This window comes from Miniopterus natalensis, chromosome 1 (assembly GCF_054644295.1).
Source record: "Miniopterus natalensis isolate mMinNat1 chromosome 1, mMinNat1.hap1, whole genome shotgun sequence".
NCBI lineage: Eukaryota > Metazoa > Chordata > Mammalia > Chiroptera > Miniopteridae > Miniopterus > Miniopterus natalensis.
Genome location: NC_142081.1, coordinates 21,861,595 through 21,888,087, shown reverse-complemented (window position 1 = coordinate 21,888,087; position 26,493 = coordinate 21,861,595). Strand labels below are relative to the sequence as shown.

At 41.3% G+C, this 26,493-nt stretch overlaps 1 non-coding gene and 1 pseudogene across 1 annotated transcript; one reads left to right on the top strand and one right to left on the bottom strand.

Annotated features, from left to right (window-relative positions):
- The first annotated feature begins 2,566 nt into the window (after nt 1-2,566).
- LOC148094036 (U6 spliceosomal RNA) lies at nt 2,567-2,669 on the top strand. Its single transcript, XR_015716317.1, has one exon. It is a non-coding gene; the product is annotated as a U6 spliceosomal RNA (small nuclear RNA).
- An 863-nt stretch (nt 2,670-3,532) lies between these two features.
- On the bottom strand, nt 3,533-3,605 carry LOC148094035 (small nucleolar RNA U3; annotated as a pseudogene).
- Between the last annotated feature and the right edge of the window lie 22,888 nt (nt 3,606-26,493).

The following is a 26,493-nucleotide window of genomic DNA, read 5'->3' as shown; positions in this document are numbered from 1 at the left end:
TTTTCTATTAGGTTTTGATCCCCCAAAGGGCAAATCCCTTGATCCCGTGCAAAAGTTGGTTGGATGCCGGTTCATCTAACACATTACCACACGTGCCCAGCCGTTTGCTAATGCTCTGGGTCCCGCGGCTTTTTAATATTCTCATTCCCGGAGTGTTTTCTTTATCTCAGTCACCTTCCTCTCTCGGTTTCTTGGAACTGCCGCCGCCGTTCCTGGCGATTCCAGGACAGCAGCTCCCCTCCCTCCTGGAATGTCTCAATGTCAGGCCCGCTCCCTCCCGCAGCCGGGGCTCGTTATGTAATGCGATGGGGTCACTCTGCGCGGTTCCCCGCTACCGCCTCTTCTGTTCTACACTCACACGCCAGAAACTTCTGCAGTGGTCAGGCTCCGGGAGACGGGGGAGTCGAGTGGGACCTGGCTCTCGGACCTGGCTCAGGTGCAGGGAAGGCTGGAGGAACTTTTGGAAACGTGTTCTGTTGCTACCACTAGACAGAAGTTGCAGGACCTAGGCTGCGGGTCGCCTGAGCCTCTTTCGGTGAGTGGCACACGCGATTCTGGCGTCACCTTTCACTTCTTGGATAGAAAGTGGAAAGAATTTGCTAATGAATAATCTGATGTGACCGGAGGTGTTCGGAGTCTGTCTGCTTCGAGTCAGCGTGAACTCCTCACTGGCGAGCCTCTGACAAAATTGGGAGATTTCTGTGAAGCCAGTCTTCCCCTGGGCAGTCGGGAAGCTAGCGGTGGATGAAATTGCACTAAATCCTGAATGGGGGCCTCGTTAGCATACAGAAATCTGGCTCCCATCCCAAAGTTGTTTAATCGGGTCAAATAGCTAAGACAGTGGGGGAGGGGTGGGGAGGGGGAGAGGAGAGGCCAAGTTGCCAGTTCTTCAAAGCCGTGCCCTCTCCCTTCCTTTCATAGCACTCCTCTCAAGGCAATGAATAAAACTAAAATTTTTAAAAAAAGAGTTCCAGAACTTTCAGAATTCAACTCCATACACTATTAGAGTGACCGATAACCAGAACAGGGCTGAATTAGTATGTTTATAAGACTTGACAATGTTAACCCCTTCATTCTACCTAGTTAATGGCAGAGTCAACTTCTATAGATTGCTTTGTACAGCATCTTGCAGTTTAAAAAGTTATCCTCGTTTCTAAAATTAAAGTTTGAAAAATCTCTTTCTTCTTGTCAAGGGATTGGTTCAAAAGTTAGTACTTTGTGGCCCAGGCCAGCTAGCTCAGTTGGTTAGTTAGAGCATGGTCCCGACATGCCAAGGTTGCAGGTTTGATCCCTGGTCAGGGCACATACAAGAGACCACCAATGAATGCATAAGTAAGTGTAACGACAAAGCGATGGCTCTCTCAAGATCAATTTTTTTTTTTTTAAGTTCTTTGCCTGGGATGGGCCTTGACAACACTAAAAAGCAAGCACTGTATTCAAACACAAGAAGTATGAGGTTGAAGTATCAATCATAACTCCCACCAGCCTCTTTGAGATATCAAAATAACAGGAATTCAGAGTGGAAGACAACCGCATATTTTAATATACACAGATTGATAAAGGAAGCAGGAAATGTAGCCTGCCCTGAACAAGGCTTAGGATTTAATAGGAAAGGGGAAATACATTTATATTACATATTAAAACAAAGAATATACTCTAAACCTGAATAATAATTTATTGTGTTAAGGCCCAGATGCAGAAACCAGCATTATTCGTCACTATCTGGCACACTTGAAAATGGCAGACCAGATCTGTCTTTACTTTGAGAAATTTTAATCCAGAACTTGAACATTTCAGTTACATTTTATAATGATTGAATTGGAAAAATAATGAATTAAAGACAGGATTTTTGAAAAGTAAGATAGCCTTGTTTTTTGTAATGGCATGTCATCATTTTAACTCTACCAATATAGGTATGACTTTTAAATAAACATAATTGTTGTGAATTCACCTTTTATCACCTTTATTCTAAGACATATAAGAGTTATTATTATTTTAACTTTGTTTTATTTTATATCATAAATCAAGATTTATTTATTTTTTACGGTAGAGCAGGTTCTATTTGTCAATTTACAGATGGCCTGATCCATCTGCAATGAGACCAAATTTTTCAAATAAGCCTTAAAATGTACTGATCTCACCCCACAAAAAGGCACATATATTTTGCCAGAATGCTAAAAAGTTTTGTGAGGGGCTTAGCATGGGCCTGTTAGAAGGAGACAGGAACCTTGAACAGTTTGGGAGAATATTACATTGTAGATTAATTTTGCAAGGAAGTGCTGTATATGATTGAAGTGTGCCTGAGTTCACCACTTGCCAACTGGGTAATCTTGGGCAAGTTTACTTAGCAACTTGAATGTTTCCTCATCTGAAAAATGTCAATAATCATAAAACCTACTTCATGTGGCTCTTTCCAGGATTGGATGAGGTAACACATATCAAGTGTCTAAGCTCTCAATATATATTAATTATTATTTTTTATAAATATATTTAATTATTTCCTGTTGACATAAGACATGTAAGGGATCTGAATAAAATGACACATCAGAAAGTGAAATTGTCACGGTTGCTTCGGCAGCACATACACTACAACTGGAAAAATGCAGAGAAGATCAGCGTCTCCCCTGCACAAGGACAACATGCAAATTTGTGAAATGTTCCATATTTTTTTTAAACATTAATTTTTTTAAACCTTCTATAAACTGATTTATAAATCATTTTTCTATTGAAAATGTTCTTAAATGGCATTTACTCACCACAGAAACAATCATTTTCAACGTGGATAAGTTTATGTTGTATTTTCTTGCTTTTGCACCTTTAAAACAGTAAGGTGCTTTCATTTTGAAATCTAACTTAAAAGATGTGTATTTATTTGGTATTACATAATTACAACTTTGAAAATAGAAAAAAAAAGAAAGTGAAATTGTCTATTAGATTTCGTTTTCTTAAACTCACTAATTTAAGAAAAATGAGCAAAGAGCACTTTGATGAAAACAAAGTAATAATCAAGACTGTTTCAGCTAGGGGGCATACAACTACTTAAACCACCAAAGTATTTTCTGGCTGATGATGATACCAAGATATCTTTTTTTTTTAATCCTCACTGGAGAATATTTTATTGATTTTAGAGAGTGAGGAAAGGAGAGAGAGAGAGAAAGAGAGAGAGAGAGAGAGAGAGAGAGATCAATGTGGAAGAGAAACATGGATTGGTTGCCTCCCAGGATCGAACCTGCAACCTAGGTATATGCCCTGACCAGGAATTGAACCCACAACCTTTTGGTATATGGGACAATGCTCCAACCAACTGAGCTACCCAGCCAGGACAATACCAAGATACTTTCAAAATGCCATTTCTAGCCCTGGTGGGGTAGCTCAGTTGGTTAGAGTGTCCTGATAGGCCATGGTTTTCAGTTTAATCCCAGGTCAGGGCACATATCAGAGAGTCAACCAATAAATGCATAAATAAGTGGAACAACAAGGCCATCTTTTTCTCTCTCTCTCTCTCTCAAATCAATAAATAAAAATTGAAAAATAAAATAAAATACACATTCGGAGAAACTTCTCTAGTAATATACTATAGAAATGATCCCTGAAAGTATAATCTTAAAATATATATATATATATATATATATATCTCTAAAGCTCTATAGATATTCATATATCTGTATACACTCATCTCTCCCCATCTCTTTTATCTTGATTTAGCTGGTTAGGCAGCTTAATTAGAAGGCAGAGTGGACCCAGAGTAACCATTTCCTCACCCCACCTGGACATTCTAGAGCTGTGCTGTCCAACACGGAGCCATGGGTTACATGTGGCTGCTAAGCACTTGAAATGTGGTTAGTCTGAAAGGAGATGTGCTGCAAGGGTAAAATATATACCAGATTTTTTAGACTTAGTACAAAAAAATGTAAAATATCTCAACAATTTTCACATTGATTACATGTTGAAATGACAGTATTTTTATTTACTGGGTTAAATTTAAAATGTTGTTAAAACTAATTTCACCTGTTTCTTTTTACCATTGTAAAGGTGGCTACTAAGAAATTAAAAATTGTGGCTCATGTTGCATTTCTATTACAGAGCATCGCTCTAGACAGTGTTTGTGACCAGGGAAAGAAGGGTGAGGCCTTTCTCAATCATGTTGATCCATCTTGTGCAGCCTTCTCAAATTCAGCTTTGATATCAGTTAGCAAAACTTTCTGGTCCAACTCAAGTATGTGTTCAATGCCACCTATTCAGAGGAACATTTGGGGTGCAACCAAGAACCCAGGGACCTAAACCACAAGGGGCACCCAAGTCTGTTTACTTCTAAAAAGTTTGAAGGCTGTTTCAGCAGACCACAAGTCAAAGCTGTGAGAAGATGGCCATCCAGATGCAGAGAAGGTTGGGACTTCTGTAGCAAGTGTCGACCTTTCCAGATGACTTTTTTAAGGCACATAGAATAAGAAGAAAGAAGGAAAGGAAGGAAATGCAGGTCCACAATCAACAAGAGTTCATTTGAAATAGGAAGTGTGCCACAAAAACCATCCAAAATAAATGCAGTTCCTAGAAGGTTCTGGGAGTTGAAGGAGTTTTAAGTCTTGTAGGTATTTTAAAAACAAGAACAAGCTCACCCTCAATCTCTCCACTCATCCCCAGAACAAGCAGTCATGGCCTTCGCAGCTGGCTGGCCATGCTGGCTCCCTGAGATCCAGCATCAGCTCTGGCATGTTCTGGGCACTGAGCTGAAGAGGGGCCATCAAAACTACAATCTGGTTTTCTCTCTTCTTGGGGATGTGGGTGGAGGGGTTTTTACTCCCCTCAGGAAATCAAATTCTGGGTATGTGAGATGCTCCTAGGGCCAGACCTCTGAAACCTCTTATATCAAGATGGAGTCAAATGGAAACCAATGTTTTCTGTTTCCCACTAACTCAGGTTATTCATTCAGGCAGGCTTTTTATGAGGGAGGCATTGTGCTAGGCACAGGTTGTGAAATAAAAATAAACCAGACATGGAAACCATCCTCAAAAAGCAATTCCCACCCATCTGGGGAGAGAATAAAGATAGTAGGCCCAACCCTACAAGCAAGCCGAGTAATTACTTAATGTGACTTATAAGGGGAAAAGCAGCCTGCCCAGCCAGTGTCTCCTTTTCCTGGTACAGTGCCCGGAACCCCATGGAAGCATCCTTGGGTGTCTATTGAGTGCATTCATTCCTTTGGGTTTTCAAGGTTTCATGGTATCAAGATTTTCATAACTTGGTATAAAACAAGGGAGAAGTGGTATATGTCAAAGAACCTCAATGGTGAGAGGAAGTACCCCTATTGCTGGGGGAGGGAAAAGCTTCATGGAAAAGGTCGCATTTAATTTGGGCATTGGTTGGGTAGATTTTAGAAGTAAGCCAAGGGGTTAAAGACCTTCCAGACCCAAAACATAACCTAAGAACAGCTCATTCATACAGCCAATGGTTGTAGATTCCCTACTCTGTACCACTATGTGTCCCATCTACTGGGCCAGGGGGTACAGAGAGACCTAACACAGTCCCCACTTTTAAAGGACTCGTATTTGAAAGGTGGGGCAGGGGGAAACAGACAACGACAATGCAGGGCCATGGGGCCAAGGAACATGGGGCACTGTGGGGTTGAATGAGGCATACCAACCAGACAGGAAGGTCAGGGTTGTCTTCTTGGAAGAGGTGATGCCTAAGCAGAGCCTTGAATGACTGTAGAAAGATGTCCCTGCAGAGGTGACAACGCCTATAAAAGCCTTTGGTGAGTAGAGAGAGGTCATCATGGTTTCAGGGAATACCTTTGGTAGGAAGGTAGTTAGTTACAGGGGGACAAGTGAGACAGAAAAAAACTAGAGAGGCAAGAAAGGGGTACTAATGCTAAGAGATGTGGAGTTTTATCTGGAAGGCAATCAGACAACACGGAAAGGTTTTTAACCTAGGAGTGAAAATGAAGAGGTGGACTTTTTATAGAAAGCCCATTTCAGCAGCAGCATGACTGTGGATTGGAGAGAGGCTGAGCTGGAGGCCTGGAAACCTGCTCTGAGGCAGCATTAGTGATTTCTAAGGAAGTAGAACCTGAAGGACTTGGTGGATGGCTTGCTGTAGGCTTGAGGGAGATGGGAGAGGCCCAGGATGATGCCAGGTTTCTGGTTCCTGGAAATTATATTAGTCAGCTCCACTGGACTGGAGAAACGTGAAGTCAAGGCCAAGGCCTGAAGGCTGGAGGCCAATGAAGCCCTGGGACATTTTATTGTCAGAGAGGGGCTTGCCTTACTAGAAGACCTTAATCCCCCATCTCTCAAGCTCCCCTTTAATGTTGGTCTAAATCTCTTCCCCTGGGAAAACAGTAACCTAGGTTGGGATTCTTAAGCCCTTCTCCTCAGGCTTTTCCTTTACCTATGGACTCCATCTTCCATCAAGGGCCTCTTACAAATCCCTTTCTGCTAATCCCTACCCTTTTGCTCAAGGCATGCCCTGAATCAGCTTACAGGAGTCTCCTCCCTGGGTAGTTGCATCTTAAGAGGGGATTCTAGGACACCCCAAAACCTTCACAAGGATGAGATCAAGACTTCATGAGATACACAGCACACACACACACACACAGGCACACAGAAGCAGGGGCTTGATTAGAATCTCAGGCACCAGGCAAGGCAGCAGGCGGGGTATTTTTACGCAGGAGCTTTCTCCACTCAAATCGCACAGAGTAATCACAGTTGACTCTGAAGTCTGGCCCCTGCCCCTTTTCTCCCTCACTAATACCAAATAGTCAGAAGCGGGCCTCGGTTCTTCTTCCTGATAGAGTCACTGCTTATAGAGCTCTCGACATGTCTGTTTTTTAAGATAGCTAACTCCTCTCTCCTACACTCCACTACCTGCCAAGTCCAAATTTTCCAAGTCCTCCCTCGGCCCATGCACGTGGACATCATATCTGAAATCCTGGCAGCTCCTGCATCCTAAATCAAAGCAACTGGCAAGTTTGTCCTGCAGAGAGGGACAGAATGGGGCAGGAAAAAGAAATCTTCCACCATTACCATCATGGGGAGTGGCTAGAACCATGTTTGGACCAAGACAAAAACATAAACCAATTTATCTTAAGGCTGTATCCACCTGTGCATAAATCAATTCACTCCCTCAGCCATATCCTGAGTAAATAAACTTGTTTTCATCTGAAAAAGTGACTGTCCTGAGGGGCCCCAAAAGAGGGCTTTCTGCCAGGTATTGCTTTAAGTATGGTGACACTCGGAGACACCTGTTTCCCTTACTCACACCTTACGTGACCTTAAGCCTCTACTCTGTAATTAGGCAGGACTTAGCCAGGAGAAGTCTAAGAGCTGAGCACAGGAGAACATATTAAGTCTGGTTGTTCTGCTGATATTCACACCACCATATAAATATAGGTGTCCACAAGCAGGAGAGATGGACAGAAGCCACAGGACCTAAAATGTCCCACACTCTGGCAAAGAGGGGGACAGAGGCTGCTGAATTGCAACAGATGTTTTCTATTCTCTCACAGCTCAAGGCGATGAACTCTGGCCTGCAAAGCTGCAAAAGGATCTGAACTCCATGTTTATTCTACTTGAGAGGAAAAAGGAAGGTGAGAAAATGTTCTTGAAGTCCACAGAAAGCCCAGTACATTTTAAATGCACCGAAGCCAACAGGGGCAGCCATCCTGAGGATAACTTTCTCCAGAGCAGCGCTGGGTTCTGGGACAGAGGCAGAGCCCAGAGGGTCCAGAGCCACAGACAAAGTAACGATAGAGGAATCAAGCAGGGGAAATGAATGAGGTAGGACTGCTAGGAGAAGAGACAGCACTTAAGCAATTGGTTCTGGTAAAGAGGAAAAGCAAAGCCCAGCCGGTGTGGCTCAGTTGGTTGGGTGTCCGCCCACACACCAAGAGGTCACGGGTTTGGTTCCCGGTCAGGGCACATACCCGGGTTGTGGGCTAATCCCCAGTAGGGAGCGTGCAGGAAGCATCAGATCAATGTTTCTCTCGCCTTTCCTCTCTCTGAAATCAATAAAAACATCTTTAAAGAATCAAAGGAAAAGCAAAAATCCAATGACATGGGATTATTAAGGTCTAGGCAAGAAATGAGATTTATTTTGGTACCTAGATTTCCAAAGTCACCAGATGTTCTCTGTTTTCACCAATCAAGTTATTTTATCTGTGCACAACAGATGCAGATTTGTATAGTTGCCATATTGTAAAAGTTGGAGCTCAATGACAATTCTGAAAACCAGGGATATTTTCTAGAAACGAACAGATTTATGAACAACTCTGAAAGCCATCATGTTTCCAAAGCCTTTTTATAAAGGTGGTATTAAATATTTTCATCTTACCCATTTAGTAGCTTGAATTTAAACCTACATGGATTAAATGGATCTCAAATAAGTTACTTGCTACTTTGGCTTTTGCAGAGTTTTATCCATAGCTGTATTAAAATATGTATATTTAGGTGCATCTCACTTTCTATTTCCTTCCCTCATATATTGCTGGTAAGACTGTAAAATGGTTCAGCTGCTTTGGAAAAGAGTCTAGCAGTTCCACAAATAATTAAACATAGGTTACCATATGATCTAGCAATTCCACTCTTAAGCATATATCTAAGAGAAGTGAAAACATATATCCACACAAAATGTTTATGTACATGAATGTTTATAGCAGCATTATGCATACTAGCCAAAAAATTAAAACTCTCAAATATCCATCACACAGATGAATGAATAAATGAAAAGTGTTGTATCCATACAGTGGAATATTACTCAGCCATAAAAAAAATAAAGTACAAATACATGCCACAACATGGATGAATCCTGAAAACATTCTAAGTGAAAACATTATTCACAAAAGACCATATACTACATAATTCTATTCATATTAAAGTCCAGAATAGGGAAATCCATATAAACAGAAAGTAGACTAGTGGTTACTTAGGACTGGAGGGGCAGGTGTAAGGGAATAAATAGGAGGGTGAGAGCTAAAGGATTTGGGATTTCTTCCAGAGGTGATGAGAATGTTCTAAAATTGACTGTAGTGATTGACACATCTGTGAATATACTAAAATCCATTCAATTGTACACTTTAAATGGGTGAGTTGTATGGTATGTGAATCATATCTCAATAGAGCTTTTTTTTAAAAAAAATCTCGCCTGGCTGGGCATGGCTCAGTGGTTGAGCGTCAACCTAGGATCCAGGCGATCAGGGTTCGATTCCCCGTCAGGGCGCATGCCCGGGTTGTGGGCTCCATCCCCAGTCAGGGGCCGATCAATGACTCTCTCATCATTGATGTTTCTATCTCTTTCTCTTCCCTTCCTCTTTCTGAAATCAATAAAGATATATATATATTTTTTTAATCTCTACTCATAATAAATGCCAGAAGTCCACTAACCCAGAAACTTCTATGGCCACTTTCACTTTTAGAACTACATTAGACATCTAGGAAATGTAGACTATTGGAGGGGATTCAATTTTCAACTTGGTAATTCTATATTCAGTTAGCCTCTTGCTTCAAACCAAATAACAGAGAGAAAAATTCCTTGCCCTGAAAAGCTTGAAGTAAAACTTAACTCTGACCAAACAAATGAGCTCATTAACAGAGATTTTGAAAGCCTTTGGTGTTTCTAGAAAGTCTTTCAATAAAGTGAAATATAAGTATTTTAATCTTGCATATTAGCCACTCTGGGGTGACTCCAAGGTGACATCTCCTAATACAAGGGCTGAACCAAGAACCTCTTTTACGTAATGACCAAAGCTACTCCTATCTCAAGTTTGGTTTTCTTTTTAATTCTGTGATTTAATGGGGCTTGGAGGGAAGATTTCATCAGAATTGAGGTCCATTTTCATTTTTAGAATGTCCTTAGCTAGTTTTTATCATAAATTGTGAATCTTAGTTAAACTGTCATAAGGTAAAACCAAGGAATATGACAAGGAATGATACAACTGGAAACATTAATGACAATACTGAAGAGTCTGAAAGTCCCAGTGAAGGAAGGCAACACAGAAGAAAGCAAAATCAGAAAACCTTAGAGGTAAATCCTGGCTCATCTATTTACAAAGGCACACAACCTCCAGCAGGTGACTTAACCTGGAACCTCCGTTTATTCATCTGTAAATTGGGGATATTGATAACCTTCTAAGGGTTGTTGTGAAGAATATATGTGATAGTGTGACATAAAAAAAAAGAAGAAAAAAGCAACTGACACATGCTTAGCACTTGAGAAATACTTCTCCCATCTCCTTAGATAGAAGATGAAAAAATGAGTACTGGTTGGTGTTTAAGAGGTACAAAGAGTCTGGCCGGGCGTGCTCAGCGCTTGAGCATCCACCGAGGATCCAGGAGATCACGGTTCGATTCCCAAGTCGGTGTCATGCAGGGGGCAGCCGATCAAAGACGCCTCTCTCATCCTTGATGATTCTATCTCTCTCTCTCTCCCTCTCCCTTTTCCTCTCTGAAATCAATAAAGATATGTTTTTAAAAAAGAGATACAAAGAAGGGAAAGAACAGAAGATAAGGAATGGTGGATAATCTTGGACCAAAATAGGAAGAAAGACTTTCCTGTGTTCAAGGGAAAAGGGCATTAAATGAAACAGCAAAATGAGAGCCCAATTGGCTTGTCGATAAATTTTTTGAGTTTATAAAGGAGTTGGTCTTTTCAAAAATTTCCTATTGGGATATCATGGAATTATATGTGGATGTGGTGGATCAATTAAATGTAATATCCAGGATGCACAGTTACTAGCAAGTTACTCACTGTCAACAGGGATATTTCGTAAATATGAGGGTTAGGGGAGAAAGCCTCATGGAAACCAACATCTAGTCCAGTCCACGCTAGAGTGTCTCCTCTTTTGATACCTCATTAGGAGAAGGGTGGAGTGGTGCAACTGAATTTTTACTGAAGAGTAAAATCAAAGTCTTGAAATAGTGCACAAAGTCCGATTGCCCAAATTTGTTACTGGCAATTGAGCGCCCTCTAGTGTCAGTTAGTGGGGAAGACATCCTTTGAAAGCTGCAAAGTTGGGGAACCTTGCAGGGTTCCAATCTTGGAAGAAACTGCCGAACACAGCAATTTTTACATGGATATCCCAAAAGTAGGAAAAGGTTGAAGAAGCATCAATATGATACAAATGAGTCCTTTTGTTGTGAAGTTCTAGAACATAGTAGGTATTCACAGAATGTGTGTTGAATGAATGAATGGCATTAGGTCCATGGCAAACAATCCTGGTTTAATGCCACATCAGGGCAGTAACAGGTCATGAATATCACACCTGTCAAACCAATGAAGCAATAGGAAGTTTGGCTATTCAGATTTTAGGATACTTTCTGAGTGATACAGTTGAATAAGAACCATGACTGGGTAACCTGGCTGAAATTAAAGAAACTGTTCCACGGGGTCGACCAAGATGTACATCTCATAAAAGCAAGTCATCTTTTCCTCTCTGAGCTTTGGCGAGTCCATCTGCAAAGCTGGAGGGAGTGGAGAACATAGCTTGACTCAGAAGAGATTACCCATGATCCTATACACTGCTAGAGCAGTAAAACATACTTAATTTATTAATCACCCATGCTGACTCTAGTGGCGGGGGGAGCCCATTTCCATAGCCAAAGCAGTTTTGGCATCAGATCTGTTATTCATTGAGAGAGGAAGAAAAAAATTAACCACACAGATTTACCTCAAATTGCTTGCCAGTCCAGGTTCTTTTGTCGCCAAAACTTATATTCAGTGGATTCAACAATATATGGAGTAACTATTCCTTGGTTATTCCAGTTTTGCCCAGAAGGACTGCAAGTCTTAAGATTTTTTTTAAAAACACACACAAAAAAAAAACAACCCCAGCATGCAAGGATCCACTTTGATATGAGTGCCTGGATTGCTGGGAGAGCCAGCAATGTGCTAGAACTTGCCTTCTCCCTGCTTTGAGAACTTGGAGAACTTGCTAATATATGACATGCACCATGCTCCTTTCGTGGCTTGTGAAACCTACACCTTCTGGTTTTTCCCGTGTGAATGCTATGTTGTATCTACAGCCTATATTTATGTCCCCTGAATGGTCAGTTACCTGAAATTGAATATCCAGCAGAATGACCTGAGACGCCTGCCTTTTGGAAAATCTTCCCAGATCATACCTCCTGATGGTTGATGCTTCGGATGACTATTTATTTGGCCTAGGAGTCACAGGCAGATTTATCCCTCGGACACTGGAGAAAGGTGCCCAGATCACAGACTATGAAAACTCAAGTGATCACCCCCAACCTTCTTCCCGGACCCAGAGAATAAAGGGAGACCAGAGAGATGCCTTAAATGCACTGAGGGCACATGGGAAAGGGGTACAACCCTGTCCCCCAGACAAAGCTATGGGGAGAGGGTGCCCAAATAGAACTCACTCAGCACTCCCCAAAAGTCAGGCAGGCTGGTTAGCACTGGGAGGAAACAGGCTACCCACTGGCTGCCACAGTTACCGGGCTTCTGTTTTAAGTAAGGACCACAAGGAATGAGGCTGAGAGGGGCAGGGCCCTCTCCAATTTGCTTCCCACTCACACATTGTCCTTCCACATACCAGGGTGCTTTGAAAATCTGGGAGCCCTGCGGGGGGTTTCTTCAGCGGGCTCATAGCTGGTGCAGAAGAATGAGGTCTCTTCTCCTGCCTTCTTGTCAGGGCCCCTGACTCCCTAGCACCCGGGGTGCTCTCCCGAACTCAAGGGAGAGTAAAGGAGGGACAGAGAGTTAGTGATGGCATTCGAAGGCTCTGCCCTCAAACTACAGAGGTCAGAGAGGTGGTGGGACATTACAATAGGGTGAAGCTAAACACCAAGCCCCAAAGAAAACCCCTTAATTCATCCTCATGACTGATACTTTTACAGGTCCTTTTTTTTAAAACAAAAAAATATCTTTATTGATTTCAGAGAGAGGAAGGGAGAGGGAGAGAGAGAGAGAGAGAAAGATCAATGATGAGAGAGTCACCATTGATCAGCTGCCTCCTGCACGCCCCCTGCTGGGGATCGAGCCCGAAACCCGGGCATGTGCCCTGACCCAGAATCAAACCGCAATCTCCTGGATCCTAAGTGGATGCTCAACCACTGAGCCACGCCTGGCCCTGCCAGGTCCTTTTTTTAAATTATTAGTAAAAGACATCTTTAATGCAAATGCTAGATATTCTGTGTATCCTATCCCAAACAGAGAATCAGGAACTGATTTTTATTGAAAACCAAAATTATTTAAAGAAATCAAAAGTATTTTTAATGTCCTATTAAATTCCTGAGTCTCATTATGAGGTGACTATATGTAACCATTGATTTAATTTTGCCATCAGATAGAATTCAGTGCCCTCAGGTTCGCGGTGTTGGGTGAAGTATCATGAGCAAAGTAATTCAGACAGTATCTCAGAATCTTGAACTACATCAATAGTTTATAATAGAGGCCATTTCTCCCCCAAATAAGTGCATTCTGTGCAAGCAGACAATTAAGCTCAACCAATGAGAAAAGATTAGTAATAATAATAATAAATAATAATAATAGCAACACTTAGGTAGTGCTTCCCAAATTCAGGTACTGTTCTAAAGTGTTTTATTCCTATGAGTCCATTTAAACCTCTCAACAACTCCTTTAGACATACTCTCAGGATCCTCATTTTACAGGCAGGAAAGATTTCTCTTGTTTCCTCAGTTTGTAAAAGGACAACTGAGTAAAAGCAAACCTGTACTAACTAGTAGCCTCAACTTTAGTAGATCAACAAGCTTCCGCACCTCTAAACATCTGTCCAAAATAACTCTTCTTTCAAATCCAAAACACAAAAATCAATTTCACTCTCCAGTCTAACCTTTGCACTGCTGGGTTAGTAATCTCACGTAATGCTATTTTTATTAGCTATCTGAAAAACAGATAAAACCTACACCTTCAGAGCAGCAGGCAACACTGAGCCAGTGCCCCCAACTGCTGGAGAGGTCTCCCCACCTTTTACATACACCGCTCTTTCCCTCTTTTCTAGGTTCTCCCATAAAGAAAAAAACAAATGCCAAAATATCAAACTCCTACTAAAAATTTTTAAAAGTTTATAAAAGGCAGCAAATAATTCTGCTGACACAGTGAAACCATCAAAAACATGTGCTGTAACAAATACATGTATGGCTTTAAACATTTTCCCAACTGCCCCATAATTTGCCATGGAGGTAATACTTCAGCGCAATCGACACTTGCTTTGTTCATGCTTTTCCATTCCTTTTTAAAGTGGAGTCCCCTCAAGCCCACTATAAATAAGAATGTGTGTGCTACTGAGTCATATTAGTATTTTGAGTTTGGGGTTTATTTGGTTTGGGTTGTTATTTTATTTTCAAGACGAAAATAACTTCATCTTCTTCTTGGATATAAAAATAACACATGTTCATTATAAAGAATTGGAACAATATATAAAGAAACTACCAGGGAACTAAAAGTCCCCTGAAATCTCACCATCCTAATCAGTAACACTGAGGGGAGCTTCCTTGCATGCATGTCTGTACACACATGTATGTGCACATACACACACTCCCACAATTTTACATAAATGGGACTGTATCATATTTACTGTCTTTATTGTGGGCAACATTCCTCCACCACTGACAATCTGGAGTGTGTCCACATAGACTTCCCTTTCCTATCACACACACATATACATATTCATATACACCACATATATAAGAAGATTTTTGGTCCTGGTTGTTGTTTTTTTCCAATAATAGAATTATATTACGCTCATTTTGCACCTTGCTTTTCTCACTGGTATCTTATGGAAACCTCTCTCAGACATCTGGTAAGGCTATCGTTCATTCCATTTAATGGCCATGTGATATTCTATGGAGCAATATATTTTAATTTTTCAGCCATTCCCTGATTAATGGCCATTCACCATGCTTCCAGTTCTTGGCAGCCAGAAACAGTGCTGCAATAAACATTCTCGCACACATGTCCGTACAAATTAGCACTTTTATTTTTATGGAATAGATTCCTAGGAGTAGGATTCTGGGGTGAAGGGGAATATGTATTTTTAATTTTAATAGGTATTGCCAGATTGCCTTCCAAAAAGGCTGGAACGCTTTACAACTCCAATGTCTGAGAGCACGCATTCCCCCACATCCCTCCTGGCAACAGGTATTATAGCTCTGTTTAAGTTTTTGCCAGTTTAATGGATATAAAGCAATTTTTCATTATTAATTTGCAGTTCTCTGAGTCCAGACCACTGCATGCGTTGTGCAGTTTATGCACAGTTTGATGGCGCTGAAATCCAGCCCACAAATGGCTTCCAAAACCTAGCATCCTGCCTCTGTTCAGTACAGAGGAAGGGCCCCAAGCTTTTCTAGTTCATGGGAAGGCACTGCAACAACCCTGTCCTGACCAGCAGGAAATTCAAGCATCTTTTTATATGGCGGTTAGATATTTGGACTTGTTCTTCTCTGAGTTTTCTCTTCACGTCTGTTGCCCATTTTTCTATTGCATTACTTGTTTTTTTTCTTGTCAATTAATAAGTGCTGAAATTTCTAAAGTTAACTTTATAGAAATTAAAGTTAATTTTTAAACCACAATCTATATTATAGATACTATCTATCATTTGCCCATGAATTTTGTTTATGGTGCCATTTATAATATAATTAAAATTTTTTCTGTCTCTGGCCAGTGTGGCTCAGTTAGTTGAGGATCCTCCCATGAGCCAAAAGGTCGCTGGTTCAATTCCCATTTGGGGCAGATGCCCAAGTTAGGGGCTGGGTCCCCAGTAGGGGGTTGTAGGAGGCAACCAATCACTGTTTCTCACATTGATTTTTTTCTCTCTCTCCCTCTCTCTTTAAAAATCAATAAAAACATATTTTAAAATTTTTTTTCTAGTCAAATATGTTTTTCTTTTCTTTTATAACTTCTGGGCTTTTGGTCTTGGTTAAAAAGATCTCCTTAATCCTTAGAAAATACACGTAGCCTCCTAAATTATTGTATTACAATATTGTATTGTATTACATTGTATTGTATTGTAATAAATTATATTGTATTTTATTGTAAAATATTTATTTTATTTTTAACATTTATCTTTTTTCCATTGGGAATTTGTATACATAAAGTAAGATAGGAGTTCATATTTACTTTCATCAGGCAAGATAACCAGTTGAACCAAAACCATTTAAAACATAGTTCATTCTTTACCTACTGAATTCAGATGTTTTCTTTATTATAGATTCACCTCTCATGTGTATCAATTCTGAATTTTCAGTTCAGCTTCACTTCTCTATCTAGTGAAAGATACTAATAAGTTCCAATATCTGATCTTTTTCCATGGTATCTCAGTGTAAGTTTATTTTATCTAATTGGGGAAAATCCTATGAGCACCCTAAGTGGAATTGCATTAAATGTATATATATTTTGTGGAGAACTGACATTTTAAATATTGTCTCCATATCCAAGAACATGGTATGCCTTTGCATTTATTCAGGTCTTCATTGGGGGTTTTATAATAATATTTTGTAGTTTTCTTTACATAGGTCCTGTGTCATGTTAGATTTATATCTAAGTATTTCATTATGTTTGTTGCTATTATAAATGCAATACTTTTTCACATTTCCACATTTAGTAGGGAAAATTCTTGATCTGTATACACTTTAAAGTACATCTCCACAACCCAATTATCTTATTAATTTTGGTACCTTTTTTTATATTAATAGTCTCTCAGTTTTCTAAGTTTGTAATCATATCATCAGAGGGAAAAAGGATAGCTTTCTAATTTTCCACTTTGCCAGTCAAATTATAATGGTGATCTTAATGGAAATTATTTTTCTGTTTCACCATGTAGGGACAATATTTGCTACTGGTTTTCAGTAAATAGCTTTTGACATATTTGTTTCATTCTGTTGTTTTTATTAGAAATTAGATGAATTTTCTCAAATGCACTTTTAGCATCTATTAATATGAGCATGTGGTTTTTCTCATTATTTTAATCATAGATTTTATTAAGAAATGTCGTAATACTGAATCACTTTAACAAAGCCTTTCTAGGGCTAGTACGTGGGGGGCAGGAGTTGCTAAGTATTTTGTTGTTGTTGTTGTTGTGTATGTATGTGTATATGTGTGTGTTTGATATATTGCTAGGCCCTCTTTGCTAGATTCTATTTGTATAGAATAGATATTTAGAATTTCTGTAAATATATGTTAATTAGTGAGGTTGATCTATAATTCTATATTTGTACTACCTTTATCAGGTTTGGCTCTTAAAATTATGCTGGCTTTGTAAAACAAATTGGAAGAGTTTGATTTTTTTCTGTAGCTTGTAATATTTTAAATAACTTTGGAATCATCCATTCTTTAAAGGTTAGCTAAAATTCTGCTTTGAATCTACTTGGCTCTCTTTTGTAGTGGTACATTTTTAATCATTTTTCTCATTTTTTTTCTATGGTAAATAATCTGTTCTGGTTTTCATTTTTTCTTGGGTCAAATTCGATAGTTTGTATTTTGATAGGAAATCACCATTTAATCTAAGATTTCAAATTTGCTGTCATAGAGTAGTATGTTGTAGTCTCTCAAAATTCATTTAATCTTTTCCTGTTTTGTAGTATGGTCTTGTGTCCCTTCTCATGCCTAAACCAGTCTATTTTTGCTCTTTTTCCTTTCAAGTGCCTTAAGCCAGATGTATACAAGAAATGGGTGCATTATAAGCCATATTCAATACCGTGTTTTTCTAGAAACAAATTATAAGTGCATATGGTGTGAAATGTAAAAGATAAAAAGGATACAGAGTGAAAAAGAATTCTTTCTACTCCTGTCCCCCAGCCACCTGGCACCCTCCTAAGACACAGTCACTATAGAGTAGCTCTTTTTCTCACTTCTTTTGCTTTTTTAAATGTTTTTATTTATTTTAGAGAGAGGGGAAGGGAGAGGGATAGAGAGTTAGAAATATCGATCAGCTGCCTCCTGCACACCCCCTACTGGGGATCAAGCCTACAACTGGAGCATGTGCCCTGACTGGGAATCAAACCTATGACCTCTTGGTTCATGGGTCGATGCTCAACCACTGAGCCACACCAGCTGGGCTTTTCTCACTTCTTGAGATGAATGCGTATGCCATTAATTTTCAGTCTTTCTTCATTTTTAATATGTGCATTTAAGTATAAAATTTCCTCTAAGAACTGCTTTACTTCATCCTATGGTTTTAATACGTTGGGTGTTTTAATGACTAATTAAATCTTTTAATCCAATGTTCATTGTCATTTCTTTCTTGACCCATGGGGTTTCTTGATTTAAGTCATAGATTTCTTTTTTTCTTTTTTCAATTATTTACTCCCTCCTAACCTGTAGTAGGACAATACATGCCACTGACTTTGGATGTGACCATGTGGCTTTCTTGGGCCAATGGACTATTGAGCAGATAGACATGCGCTATATTAGTGCAGAGCTTCAACTGTGATTGTGTGGTTGGGTCGGGCCTTTTACACTCCAGCGCCTTCTGCCATGAGAATAACACGTCCCACACAGAGGTTGTTCCATCAGCCTGGATCCCAGAATAAAAAGACACAGAAAGCAGCCCTGAAGCTAACCTAGCTCGGAGCACAGCTGCAACAGCCACAATATTACCACGAATGAGAAATACATGTGTTGTAAGTCAAGGAGAGCCTGGAATTGTTTGTTTGCATGATAACCTAACTAAAGCTGACTAATACAATCTGCATACACAAGGGGATTTACTTTCTAGTTATCTCTTTGTTATTGATTTCTCACATAATTGCATTGTGGTCACAAAACACATGCTCTATTATTTCAATCATTTGAAATGTATCAAGAATTGCTTTATAGTGCAGTATATATCCAAGTTTTATAAATATCACTCGGTCTGGAAAAGAATATGAATTCTACAGTTATTGGAGGGTTGTATATACTGATGTGTCCATTAAATTAAGCTTGCTCATCATGTCAAATCTCCCACGCGCTTCCTGATCTTTGTCTGCTTGTCCTATCAGTTATTGAGAGACATGTTAAAATAGCCCATTATTATGGATTTTTCAGTTTCTCCTTGCGGTCCTGTCAATTTTTGTTTCATGTATTTTAAGCCATAATTATTAGATGCATTCAGAAGCAGCTTTATCATCTCACCCTGGTCAACTGAACCTGTAATCATTACGAAGTGACTGTTTTCTTTCTAGTTATGCTTTGTGCCTTAAAATCTGTGTGGTTTAATACTAACACAGACATACAACTGTCTTTTCTAGTCAGCATGGTGTATTTTTACTTTCCCTTGACTCTCAAACATTTTGTATCCTTATGTTTTACACGTGTCTCTTGTAAATTGAAGGTTTGGTTTGGTGGGTTTTTTTTTTATTCAGTCCAATAATTTTTGTCTTTTAACAGAAGCACTTAGTCCACATACAGGCCATGTAAATTCTGCTATATTTGGATTAAAATCTATTATATTATTATGTGCTTTGTTCTTGTTCCAGATATTTTATGTCCCCTTTTCTCTCATTTTTGCCTTCTTTTGGATTGACAGTGAATTTTTTTATCATTTTATTTTTGTATACTTTTTGAAGTTATATATTATTTTTCTTTTTTTTTTACTTTCCGTGTGTACATTAAAAATTACAATAGGTGCCCAGCCGGTGTGGCTCAGTTGCTTGAGCATACACCCAGGCACCAGGAGGTCGCTGGTTTGATTCCTGGTCAAGGCACATGCCTGGGTTTCGGTCTCAATACCCAGTAGGGGGCTTGCAGGAGGCAGCTGATCAATGTTTCAATGTTTCTCTCTCATCTATGTTTCTATCCCTTCCTCTCTCTGAAATCAATAAAAAAAAATTTGTTTAAAGGAAATCCCCCTTACTTAAAAAAAGAGGATACAATATGCAACCCTGATTAATCTAAATCAAATATAATCAATGTATCTACATTTTTCTTAGAAAATTCAATAAATTTTGGAACATTTAATTCCACATATCCCTCTCTCAACTTATATGTTATTATTGACATGTATTTAATTTAAATTTTTTTTTAACCCTCACCGAGGATATTTTTTCCACTGCTTTTCAGGGAGAGTGGAAGGGAGAGAGAGAGAACATCGATGTGACAGAGACACACCGATTGGTTGCCTCCTGCACACACCCTGACCAGGGACTGAGCCTGCAACCGAGGTATATATCCTTGGTCAGAATCGAACCCAGGACACTTCAGTCTACTGGCCGGTGCTCTAACCCCTTAGCCAAACTGGCTGGGGTGATATGTGTTTTATTTTAAACCTCTATAGTCAATGTTCTTCTAGATTCCCTGTATATCTACCCCGTTCTTTGTTCTTTATCCCTCCTTTATTTCTAACCTTCCATCTAAGATCATTGGCATTCCGCCTGGGGAAAAAAAGTGTTTTAGAATTTCCTTTAGTCTTTTGATAGTAAACTCTCAGTTTTTGTTTGTCCAATACAATATCTTTATTTTATTTTCATTTTTGTCTAGGTAATTTTGTAACTTAGATACAATTTTAAACATGAAGAAATTTGCAAGACTAGAACAAAGAACCTCTTATTTCCTGAACCATTTGGAAAATGATGCCCCCATCATTTCCCTGGCTGGTCTGGCTCAGTGGTTAGAGCGTCAGCCCACAGACTGAAGGGTCCTGGGTTTGACTCTTGCCCAGGACAGGTACCTCGATTGCAGGCTCGATCCCCAGGGCACGTTCCGGAGGCAACCAGTTGATGTGTCTCTCTCACTTGAATGTTTCCCTCTCTCTCCGCCTTCCATTCTCTCTGAAAAGCAATGGAAAAAATATGGGTGAGGATTTAAAAAAAAAAATTAAAAGATGCCCCATCATCTTTAAACGCTTTAATGTATAATTCTTACCAAGGACATTCTTCTACATAATCCAATACAAACATCAAAATCAGGAAATTAATGATATACATTATCACCATCTAGTCTACAGACCCATTCAAGTTTTGCCTTTTGTTCCAATAATACCCTCTGGAAAATTAGACAATCCAATTCAAATGACATGTTGCATTGAATTGTCATGTCTCCTTTTTTTAAAATTCTAACCAAAGGATATTTTTTCCCATTGACTTAGAGAGAGTGGAGGGGAGAGAAAACATTGATGTGAGAGAGACACATCGATTGGTTGCCTCCCACACCAGAGTCTGCAGCCGAGGTACATGCTCTTGACCGGGAATTGAACCCATGACCCTTTGGTCCTCATGCAGAGGCTCTACCACTGCACCAAACCAGCCAGGGCTGTCATGTCTCTTAAGTCTTCTCAATCTGGAATTGTTCCTCAGACTTCCCCTGTCTTTCATGACCTTGAAACTTGAAGATTACAGGACAGGTATTTTGTAGAATGTCCCTCAATACTGGTTTGTCTGATCCCCCTTTGGTTAGATTCAGGTTATGGGGTTTGGGCAGGGATGCTACAAAAATGATGCTGTGTTCCTTTCATTGTGTCGTATCAGATGGTACCCAATCTAGATTTGTGTCATTATTGGGGATATTAACTTTGGTCACTTGGTTAAGGTGATATCTGCCAGGTTTATCCACTATATAATTCCTAAGTATTTTTAGGAGATACATTGAAATAATGTGTATATCCTTACCTTATCAAATGTCTTCCCTCTAGTTTCAGCCTCCACCGATGTTTCTTTGCTGAATTAATTATTACTATACCTGCTGCCAAATACTGATTTTCTAACTCCACCATCCCTTCTCTAATTAATCATTGACATTCTACTGTGAGAAAAACTTTTTTTCTCTTTTCATTTATTTATTCACTTAGTTATAGCAGTATGTAATCGATGATTTCCACACTTTGATCTTGGACTTCCAGCCTCCAGAACTGTGAAAAAATAAATTTCTGTTGTTTAAAGCTACCCGGTCTGTTGTATTTTATTATGGCAGCCCAAGCAAACAAATACTTGTTACCCTTCCCCACCCTCCCACCTCTGCCTAGTGCATAACCAATCTCCTATCAGTGCCCCACACACCCTCCCTAGCCCACCCTTCAGCTAAGTAGATATGCCCCTTACCCCACTCAGCTCCAATACCCCACTGGGCTGATCCTGCTGCTACTAACATTACTAACATCCCTCCCCCAGGTATACGCCCTACTCACCCTACTCGGGCTCTGACACCCTATACTGGACCAGCGCAGGCCCCGCTACTGCTCTTCTCCTGTGTCAGTGGCCTCCTTACGCCATCAGGTTCTGACACCGGATGCCAGGCCACTAAAACCCCCATTACATGGATGTCTATGTCACCTAGCCTTACCTAATAACTTTTGGACTAAATCTCACCTTCATTCTTACAGGGTACTTTTTACCTTTTCTAGGCTAGCTTTCTCTAGGTAGCAAAGCCAACTAGAAAAACAGAAGCTGCAAGGATATGTCCAATTTATTACCTGTATTGCCCAGACCTGAATCATCAGGACGGTCCTGCAGAAATCAAAAAGTTCTCACGCTCACAGGCCTAGCTTTGATATTTATATAATATAAAAACCTCTCCTCCTTCTGCTCCGTCCTGGTCCCTCACTCAGGGTGGTGTAACAGTCCTGGTTCCCTCCACGCTTGTGTTATTATAATCGGGGAACCTGGATGTTTTTTCCCTCTCTTGCCCTGCTGGTACCAATTGATGCGGAGGAGATTTGAATATTTTTTTTATTTTCCTTGGTTGTCTTGTGTGTGTTTTTTTGTTATATCTACTCATTTCTACAATGTTTTACTTTTTAGATTTTATTTTACTGCTCATCAGAGTGGGCACGAGGCTGCAGAGATTTGTGTCAAGGAAAACAATCAGATGTGCAGAGGAGCAGAGGTGCAGAGGTGAGAGTTCACTTAGCTCTCAAGAGACAGAGAAAATCACCTGGGTTCCAGACGGGCAGTTCTTAATTCCAGTGCTGCCTCCTCCTGGATACCAGGACATATCCTAAAATCCTCCCACTAAATTCTACTTTGACTTGTACTAGCCTGACTAGATTTCTACTACTTTGCACAAAGAGGTGTGACAAGGACATTCACCTGCCTGCATATCTCAGCCCCCATAGACAAAAACATCCGCATCTAAAACCAGCGCCTACAAATGCTTTGTGATGGGTGGTCCAGCCTGCCTTATCGGCTTCTCAGGAGCGCTTGTTTCTCTAGCAATCTCACGTTCATATAAGTTCAGCATTCTCTGCCATCCAACTGGCCATGCACGATCTCAGTGTGTTTGTGGAGGCTGGTTTAGTTAAGGGACCAATGGATTTTGTCACAACACATATATTCTGTGCCTACTGCACCACTATGGAAGCTATTCATTCTGAATACCTCTCCAATGGCTCGGCTGATCCAGGGCACCTACAATGCGTATTTACTGAGCACCAGAGAGTATCGGCTTCCACCAGAGTGCAATCTCTGACAAGCAAACCAACCCAGAGCTTGTTCCTTAGTAGGGCATTGCTCAAATTGCCACCACCTTAAGAAGTGTGCCTTCCATTGCACTACTAATATTACCTTAACTTATTCAAAATTTCAGAAACCTGAAAAACAACTCTAAATCACAGACCCCCGAATCCTTTATCTCACCCACTTCTATTCCTCTTGGAATTTCTGTCCTCACTTCTAATGTCTAAGAATGATTGCTCTGGCTTCCTATACTGCATGAGCTGCTGGGGGCTGGAAGCCCCAGCTGTGTTTTCTCTGCCTCTGACACCTCCCCTGGCAATAAACAGAACTCTGCCAGGGCTTCCCTAATGGCTCTGGCGGCAATGGGCAACTGCCGCAGCTCATTAACAGTGACACTATCACCATGGGGCCAGTGGGAACAAATGTTTATCTGGTTCCAGAAAATGAGCCAACCCCGCCATTAGACACTGTCCACAGAGGTGCACTGAGACGAAGCCATGTATAGAAAAAAAGCTTATTTTGCTGAACCCTCCACTGTAAGATAAAGTGGTTAAAGCTGTTACAACAGAAATACACCATGGCTGACACTTTTATTTTTTAATGTTTTTATTGATTTGAGAGAGAGAGGAAGGGAGAGAGAGAGGGAGAGAGAAACATCGATCAACTGCCTCCTGCACACCCCCCACTGGGGATCAAGCCCACAACCTGGGCATGAGCCCTGACGGGGAATTAAACTTCAATCAAACCGGTGACCTCTCAGTGGTGGGAGGACATCCAACCAACTGAGCCACACAGGCCAAGGCCACTTACTCTTTTTTAAGGAGCTGCCTCTTAAGAGGAGAGGTAGGAAGTCACTCCCATGCCTCAAATTGGGAAGACAGACACCTGGAAAACCTCCCATGGGACCTTTCTTTCCCTTCCCTGCTCTCTCAAGAGGGCCCAGCTAAGCTGCTGGATTCTCCGACCAACTAGAACAAGGTGGCGGGTAGGTAACAGCTGCACCCGCGCCTCCCGCAGCCACATCAAAATCACAACTAAAACACAGAACCACCGTTACTCAGAGCCTCCTGAAGTCTGGCTGAACAGAAGCCCCACAACCAGGGAGCTGAAGGAGCATCGAGACCAGTAGGAGGGGTGGAGACGCGGGCGGATCGGGGCTGAATCCCGGAGGCGCGGCCACGGGCCCACACCCGGTGCCGCGGGGTAAACCCAGGAGGGAATCTCGGTGGTGGGGGTTTCCCAGAGGAGTGAGGGGTCCCAGCCCCACAGCAGGCCGCAGCCCAGGGCTCCAGAGCCAGGAAGAGACGTCCCCACAGCTCCAGGCTGTGAAACCAGCGGGAACTGTCACTGAGGGTCGCGGAGGCCGGGGGAGCCCCAGCAGCTCCTCTTAAAGGGCCCGCATGCGGACTCGGACGCGCTCCCTCTGAGCCCAGCGCCGGGCAGCAGCCTGAAAGGACCTGGGACACTAGGGGAGGAACTAACCTGCCTGAAACCCGGGCGAGAGGTGGAGGCACAGCTTCCTCCCAGGCAGAAGGGCTGGCGGAGGCCATTGCTACTTTGGCGAGTCCTCCCCGCACAGAGCCGGCAGGCAGGCACCATATTTGAATCGCCAGCACCTGACTCACACCTTTGGCCCCGCCCCATGATTCCCGGAGGCCCCGCCCCTCCCCACCTGCATCTCATCCAGGCCATTTCCAGGGGCTTTTCTGTGCAAGGGGCCTCTCCAGCCTAATGCTTAGGACTTTCCTAAAATCTCTCAAACAAGCAGCAGCGGGCCCCATACGGCTTGATAAGTGGCCCCAGGCCTGGCACTAGTGGCAGCCTGCACTGGCTCATAGCTTGGCCTCTCCTGGACACCTCCAAGCCCAGCACAAGTAGCAGCCAACTACAGTTTGCTGAGTAGCTCATGCTGGGTGGCCCTGGGCAAGGCACTGGCAGAGGCTGACTTTGCACCTCCCAGGAGGCCCAGAGACAGTGCACCTGGTGGTCAGACACGACTACGCTGGATTACAACCCTACCATATCCATGAGTGACATACTCAAGGGGCGCACTTGGTGAACACCAAAGCTCCCCTGAAGTAAATCGTGCTCCATAAGGGTGTCTCCAATACAGCATCTCTTTGTTTTTTGTTTTGTCTTGTGTTTTTTTAAAAAATATATCTTTATTGATTTCAGAGAGAGGAAAGGAGAAGGAGAGAGAGAGAGAAAGAAATATCAATGACGAGAGAGTCATTGATCGGCTGCCTCCTGCATGCCCCCGACTGGGGATCTAGCCCACAACCCACGAATGTGCCCTGACCGGGAATCAAACCCCAATCGCCTGGATCTTAGGTCGACACTCAACCACTGAGCCATGCCTGGCCAGGCCAGCAGCTCTTTGGATGAAGCTGCAGCTGGTCCTCACAGCCAATTGGCCTGGGGGTCAATTCCTCCCGGTGACACCAACAGCAACCAAGGCTCAACTACAACAGGAGAGTGCACACAGCCCACACAGGGGAGCACCTAGAAGGCCCAGCTCAGGTGACTGGGGAGGCTGAGCCACTGGACCCTACAGGATACCTACTATACAAAGCCACTCTACAAATTCCAGGAGACATAGCAGCTCTACATAATACATAGAAACAAACACCTGGAAGCAGCCAAAATGTGGAAGCAAAGAAACATGTCACAAAGGAAAGAACAGAAGAAATCTCTAGGAAAGGAACTAAATGAAATAGAACCAAGCAAGCAACTAGATACAGAGTTCAGAATTATGGTTATAAGGATGCTCAAGGATATTAGTAAGACTATTATGAAAACAAGTGAGACCATCGATGACATAATAAAGTACCAATCAGAAATGAAGGCTACACAAACTGAAATGAAGACTAATTCACAGGGAATCAACAGTAGAGTAGAGGACACTGAGAATCAAATCAGCAATTGGGAACATGAGGAAACAAAAAACACCCAACCAGAAGAGCAAAAAGAAAAAAGAATCCACAAATATGAAGATAGTGTAAGGAGTCTCTGGGACAACTTCAAGCAGTCCAACATTCATATTATTGGTGTACCAGAAGGGGAAGAAAGAGAGCAAGAAATTGAAAACCTACTTGAAAAAAATAATGACAGAAAACTTCCCCTACCTGGGGAAAGAAACAGATTTACAAGTCCAGGA